Below are 7,370 nucleotides of genomic sequence, written 5' to 3' on the forward strand. Positions count from 1 at the left end.
AGCGACTAAACAACCACAATAAAGTACTACAATTGTTCTCAGTTTTGTACAGGACAATCATGCAGCCCTTTTGTCTTGTGGGTAATCACTATAAGCCATTTCCTTCTCCAGGGTCCTTCCTGACCCAGGGATCAAACCCAGGTCTCCTGCATTGCAGGCAGATTCTTTACCAACTGAGCTACTAGGGAAGTACCAATCACTATATGCCAGTGATTGGCATACCCACTCTAGTATTCTTGCCTGGAGAATTCCATAGACAGAGGAGCCTGGTGGGCTACAGTCCATGGGGTTGCAAAGAGTCAGACATGACTGAGTGACTAACACACACACTGTATGTCAGTAAGAATTGAGACAGGAGATGAGAAATGAAACTAACACACACAATTTTTAGAATTTCTCAAAATTGAGTTCTCTGAATAACCTGAAGTATAATGACATCACATAACAATAGTTACACTTCCTATGAACACTAATGTTATACTATCCTAAGCACTTTATATATAACTCAATCTTTATAACAATCATATAACAAGGGTCTTATATTTACTGCACCCGATTTACAGGGAACGAAAATTGAGGCATAGAGAATTGAAGTCACTTGTCCTGGGTCACACAGCTTGTTAGTGGCTGAACAAGAATTTAGACCAAGGTTGTATGGCTCCTGGGTCTTAAACCATTAGATAAAATTGCTTCTTATGTTAAGAACTAACTTATAGGGACTTCCCTGATAGTCCAGTGGCTAAGACTTTGAGCTCCCAGTACAGGGGGCCTAGGTTTGATCCCTGGTCAGGGAACTAAATCTCACATGCTACAACTAAGACTTGATGCAGCCAAATAAGTATTTTTAAAAAATCAAAACTAACCTATATAGTACTTCTTATATGGCAGGAACAAACATATAAAGAAACCCATCTAATCCCTTTTAGTGACACATTTAACATTTGAATTCAAACTGAAGTTAGACTTAGAGACAGAGAGAAAAAAGAGGATGGATAAAAAAGGAGAGAGAGAGAGAAACAGACAGACAAACAGGAAGAACAACTAAAAGTGCCTGCAATGAGGGCTCCCATTCAACTCAAAGAACATGTGTCATGAAGTTAGCATAAGACAGAGAGGACCATCAACTCCCCTAGCCGGTCCCAGTTCCCACCTGCTGAGGATCAATCTAATGTTCACAGATTTGCCAATTACTTCATTTGGTTCTCAACCAAAGAAACAGCAAGCTCTTCCCATACTGGAATAAAAATCTGCTCTGCTGTGCTTAATTTTTTTTTAGGGTTTTTTTTTTTTTTTGGTGTGTCTCTTAATTTTTATTTTTAAATTTTATTTTTAATTGGAGGATAATTACTTTACAATATTGTGATAGATTCTACCATACATCAACATGAATCAGCCACAGGGATACCCAGGTCCCCTCCCTCCTAAACCTCCCTCCCACCTCCCTCCCCATCCCACTCCTCTAGTTTGTCACAGAGCACCAGTTTTGGGTTCCCTGCATCATACAGCAAATTTTCACAGGCTAACTAGTTTACATATGGTAATATATATGTTTCAATACTACTCTCTCAAGTCATCCCACCCTCTCCCTCCTCCATATTTTTAGGGTTTTTTTTTAATATATTTATTTATTTTAACTTGTTTATTTGACTGCCTCAGGTCTTAGTTGCAGCATGTGGGATCTAGTTCCCCCACCAGGGACTGAACCAAGGCCCCCTGCACTGGGAGTGTGGAGTCTTAGCCACTAGACCACCAGAGAAGTCCCTCTGCTATGTTTATTAAAAGGAGGTGTTTGAGTCTCTGAAGTGACATTTTCCCAAGGAATTTCCAAGGATAGTGTTGACTAGAATCTATTTTTGCCTGACTTTGGAACTTAATCCTTGAGTAAGCCGCAAGCCACTTGTATCACTGAACACGTCCGGGGCTAAAAGGAGTAGCTGGATTCCTGGAGTTTGTAACACAACTCTGCTGTGTATATTCAACATTGCTCATGAAAAAGTTTCAGCAACCAGATAAACATGAAACTACCACATGTATGAACAATTGCTTTGAAAAACAGGCCTCTCCTCCTGGCTCGGCCACTGACAAGTTGTTCAGCTCAAGGACATTACTCAATCTTTCAGAGACTCCAAACTAAGGAACTAGATCAAAGGACAATCTCTAAGATCCTGTGAGCCCTCATTTATTGACATTTTAAAAAAATTTAATGGTAACAAAACTTAGGAAGGCTGACTACCTCCTTGCATGTCATTCTGCATACTCTGTGTTCCTTTTGCAACAGATTCTCATCCCAAAATGGTCATTTTTCACTCCAGTTGTGATTTGTAGGTTTTATAGGCAGCTAAAGGGCATCATTTAAAACACTGTACTAAAGAGGATATAAACTTTGCTGTCTCAAATCATAGCCTTGAATTCCTGAATTTTATAGTTATGGTACTCATAAAAGGGTTTAATAACAAACTTGGCTTGCTTGGAACTCATCAGTCTAAAGGACTTTGCCCTAATTGGACATGTGGATCATATTTGTTTTTTTAAGACAATATTTAATCATCTATTGACGATTTCATATTTATACTAATGATCCTTGCACAATCTCTTTCAACCACTCTAAATGTAGAAATAATGTTTCATGATTCCACAATGCTATTAAGCATCTAATGAAGGCTTCTATCACTGATCATTTTTTGTCACGATGAGTGGTCATCAAGATTTTCTACCTATATCAGACAAATTAAAATGGGCCAGGACCTCCCTGGTGGTCCAGTGGTTAAGAATCCACCTGCCAACGCAGGGAACACTGGTTTGATCCCCAGTCCAGGAAGATTCCATGTGTCAAGGAGCAATTAAACCCGTGTGCCACAGCTACTGAAGCCTGTGCACCCTAGAGCCTGGGCTCATCAATAAGAGAAAGCCCTCACCCAGCAACAAAGACCCAGATAGCCAAAAATAAATAAATAAATATACAGTGTTTTCAAAAAATTAAAATGGGCCAATGAGAAACAGCTGCATATGTATACACCTGGGCTTCCCAGGTGGTCCTGGTGGTAAAGAACCTGCCTGCCAATGCAGGAGACACAAGAGATGTGGGTTCGATCCTGCGGTGGGGGAGATCCCCTGGAGGAGGGCATGGCAACCCACTCCAGTATTTTTGCCTAGAGAATTCCATGGACAGAGGAGCCTGATGGGCTACAGTCCATGGGGTCGCAAAGAATCAGACACAACTGAAGCACCTTAGCACAGCACAGCACATGTATGTACCCAAGAAAAACTTCCTGATCATGTTCCATTTGTCAAAATCTAGGGGAAAAGCACCCATAAAACTAAACCATCCACAAATGGAATATCTACAATGGTTGCTTTCCTGCAAATTGAGAAATGACACACAACACTCAACAATTTATAAATCTGCAAGTTTATTATTTAAACTGACATATCTTAAGTACTCATTTCAAAATGCTTTCACTTATATTCTACCTTTTGATCCTTAGGCATGGAGAGCCTACATCCTTAGTCTCTGGAATCAGATTACCTGGGTATATATCCTATCTCTACCACTTTATTAGCTGTGTGATGATGGGGAATTTACCTAATCTCTCTGCTCCTGCATTTCCTCTTCTATAAAATGAGGATAGTAATAGAATCTACCTCCTGATTTATGGTTACTATGAGGATTCAGAAGCTGAGACATGTACACTGTGAGATACACTAAGCACTCGCTAAATTTTAGCCATTACAGAAAATTTCATTCATGGACCAGGGAAAGTAAAGATACTGCTTGGGAGCAATAAATAAATAAACTTTAGCTATTATAGCTACTACCTCACTTTTCAGAAGAAGAAAAGTTCTTCGTTTTCTTTTTATAGTTTTTTATTTGCCCTGTGAATGTGTTCAGTTTTACTTCTATTTGATGAAGTATTCTTCTTGGAACAAGGAAGAAAAAAACTAAACAAAAGAAAAATAAGATGCACAAATGGAAATCTGATGAGAAAGTATTATAAAGGATGTGTATTAGAAAAGGTGGATTTGAGTCATCAGCTCCTGCATGTTAACTTTATTTCTGAGATTTGGATGCTTTGTCTCAAGAAACACCTCTGAAAAGAGTACAAGAATGCCATAATTATTACACTTAAATATTTGCTTAAGATAGCAAAGTATGTAGTTCAAGAACAAAAGAAGAGTTAAAGCTCTGGATTTTGTCAATTGCAGCATTAAGGAAAGCCAGTCTAACAGCATTCCTAAAGGGAAACCAGGATCTATGGCCTCCAGTGATGTTTAATTATTATTTTCTTTCAGATCTAATTTCTCCTTTTTCATCTCTATCATTTTCTCTTCCATGTGCCTTTCTTTTCCTTTCACACTCATTTCAGTCTTCTGTAATGCTACAATTTAGGTTTTGGTGATTACGGGTGCGGGTGATGATTTATAAAAATGTTTAGTACAAACAGAAGCATTTTCGGGACTTCCCTGGCCGTCCTCTGGTGAAGACTCCATTCTCCCAATGCAGGGGGGGCGGATTGATCCATGGTTGGGGAACTAAGATCCTGCATGCTTCACAGCGCAAGCAAAAAAAAAAAAAACAGAAGAGAGAGAAGCCTTTTCAGAGTAGCCCAGCTAGGTTTTCCTTGCGGCTAGAACTTCACAGCCTTATATCAATGGCTTATTTTGTTGTTCCCAAGGATCTGACAAAAGGAAAGGAAAATAGGGGGCAGTTTCCTTGCATCTTCCAGAATAAAGTCTTAACCCCCAGTGGGTACAATTGGCCCTTCATGGTTGGCCCCTGCCTTCTTGTTCTTTAACTCCAACTATGCTCAGTCTTCAGTTCCCAAACAGAGGCTTGCTGCCTTAAATTCTTACTGTGAGACATCACCTCCAAGTAGAAGGCCAATGCCCTTCCTCAGTCATTATCATTTAACAAACCCTTAATTGTTCCAAACACACACCATCTGGCTCTCTTCTAAGGAGCTCTCCCCAAAGCTCCCAGTCTGACTTACATCTTCCTCTTCCATGCTCCACATTACACCACAAAAGGCTCTGCCAGATAATAATAGTTAGGATTAGGGTTAGAGTGACTCATCTCCAAAATATATCCCGTATTCATCCACTTCTTTTCATCTCCATGGCTGCCTCTTGATCCAGATCACCATTCGCCTTTCTCCTGGACAAATCATAGTTTCCTGACAGATCTCTGTGGGCCTCCCTGGTGGCTCAGTGGTAAAGAATCCGGCTGCAATGCAGGAGACGTGGGTTCATCCCTGGGTTAGAAAGATTCCCTAGGGAATGAAACGGCAACCCCACTCCAGCACTCTTGCCTGGGAAATCCCACGCACAGAGAAGCCTTGTGGGCTGCAGTCCAGGGAGTCACAAACAGGCAGACACAACGTAGTGACTTAGGACACAACAACAGATCTCTGGCTTACTGCAGAGAATGGCCCATCTCCTGTCAGTCTGTCACTTACACTGCAGCTAGAAAGATCTTCTTAAGAGGAAATAGTTCATATAAACAAAAATACAGAGAATGTATGAAATCAGGTATAACAAATGGGATGAAAACCCAGGTACCCACCACCAGTTTAATTAAACACAAGCTGGCTGTGTTTAATTTGAAGCTGGCTGTGTCTCTTTCCCAAAAGGCAAACACAACCTTGAACTTGGAGTTTAATATTACTTTATTTTAAAAACTAATTCTTTTACTATGTATGTCTTTATGTCTAAAAAATTATTTAGTTTTGTTTGTTGTTGAGCTTTTAAAAAGTAGTCTGTGCCATCTGCCTTGCAGTTTGCTCTCTGTACTCAACAGTAACATTTTTGAAATTCACCCATGTTGATTTTCTTCTTCTCTGTAGTATTCCACTGTATGAATATGTCATAATACAGGCATACTCCTGTTGATGAACTATTGAGTTTTTTCCACGTTCTATGCAATCACCAGCAATGCTCACATAAACAGTCATGACTGTGATGACTAGTGCATGTATCTGAGAATTTCTCTAGGGCAGGGATGTCCAAAGGAACTTACTATGATCATGAAAGAATTCTATATATACGCTCTCCAATATGGCAGCTTCATGTCATTACTAAGTACTTGGAATGTGACTATTACTACTAAGAGAGTAAATTTATACTTCAACTTTAATAAACAGATTTAAATAGTCACAAGTGGCTAGTGACTACCATGTTGGATGATACATTTTCGAATACACAACCAGGAATAAAGCGTCTGGGCTATAAGAGTACATGCATCTTCAACTTTACAAATATTGACAAATGTTTCCCAACTTGTAGATAATGTAATTTTTATCTCCACAAGCAGTATGTAATAATTGCCAATAGTACTTTTTTACTACCTGCCTTTAAATTTTTTACCTATCAAGAAATAACGTGGCATCTTATTAGAGTTTTATTGTGCATTTCCAACATTACTATTTGTTTCCCATTCATTCCTCCTTTTGTGTGAAATGCCTGTTTAGATCTTTTTCCTCTTTAATTGGATTGGTTTTTTTCCTATTGATGTTCAGGAGTTCTCTACATATTTTCAGTATTATTTTTTAATTTGTCTTGACACTGGATCTGTTTAATTATGGAAGCCCCATGGAAGCAATTTCCTTTCTAAAATTGTAGATTTCACATTTCCTAAAATTGTAGAGTTCTGCTGCCAGTAGCTTTGTTCCATGAGGTGACACAGGGCTCAACAATATCTCTTCCGGATGGAGTTGGAGGGGTAGGTTTGAAGAATCCTATTCTTAGGGAAATGTCTGCCTGGCTAGGTCATCTGGAGTAGACCGAGTGGAAAACCAGTTTCCCTCTGCTCTTCTCTATGTCTACACGGGGGCTGAGTGTATGGGTGTGACTTGCTGGGTGGAAAGCTGGTACTGTGGGTGACGCCTGGCAATGAGGGCAGAGCAGGAGATCTGGCAAAGTGATGATGATAGTAATTTGGGGGCATGGGATGGGGAGATGCAGTCATTGTCATGAAAAGGGTGGCAGGAGCTTGTAAAACTGGCCCCTCCACCTTCCCCAGTGATTCCATCTCTTCTTTTCTAGAGGCTTCTATTTTAGCAATTGAACCTTCCCTGCCATGTATTTAATCTCTCATCTGAACCGGTTCCTGTCTTTCATCCTCCAGGTAGACATTACTTTAGTTTGCCTTTTCTCCCCAAAGACCCTCCTTGATATTTCCTTCCCTCTCAGCTTACTGCAATGTGGTGGCTTCTGCCCATCCCACCGTTCACTGAAGCTGTTCTATGGTCGCTGTTCTGAGACTTAGACTTTCCAATGATCTATTGTATCTATTTTATCAACTGTAGGTCCCATCCAAATATCTCACAAAGGGTTAAAATTTCAGAGCACAGAAAACGTTAGTAGAAAAGGTCCTC

The sequence above is a fragment of the Giraffa tippelskirchi genome, chromosome 3 (assembly GCF_054371585.1).
Source record: "Giraffa tippelskirchi isolate mGirTip1 chromosome 3, T2T-mGirTip1v1.2.pri, whole genome shotgun sequence".
In the NCBI taxonomy this organism is placed as follows: Eukaryota; Metazoa; Chordata; class Mammalia; order Artiodactyla; family Giraffidae; genus Giraffa; species Giraffa tippelskirchi.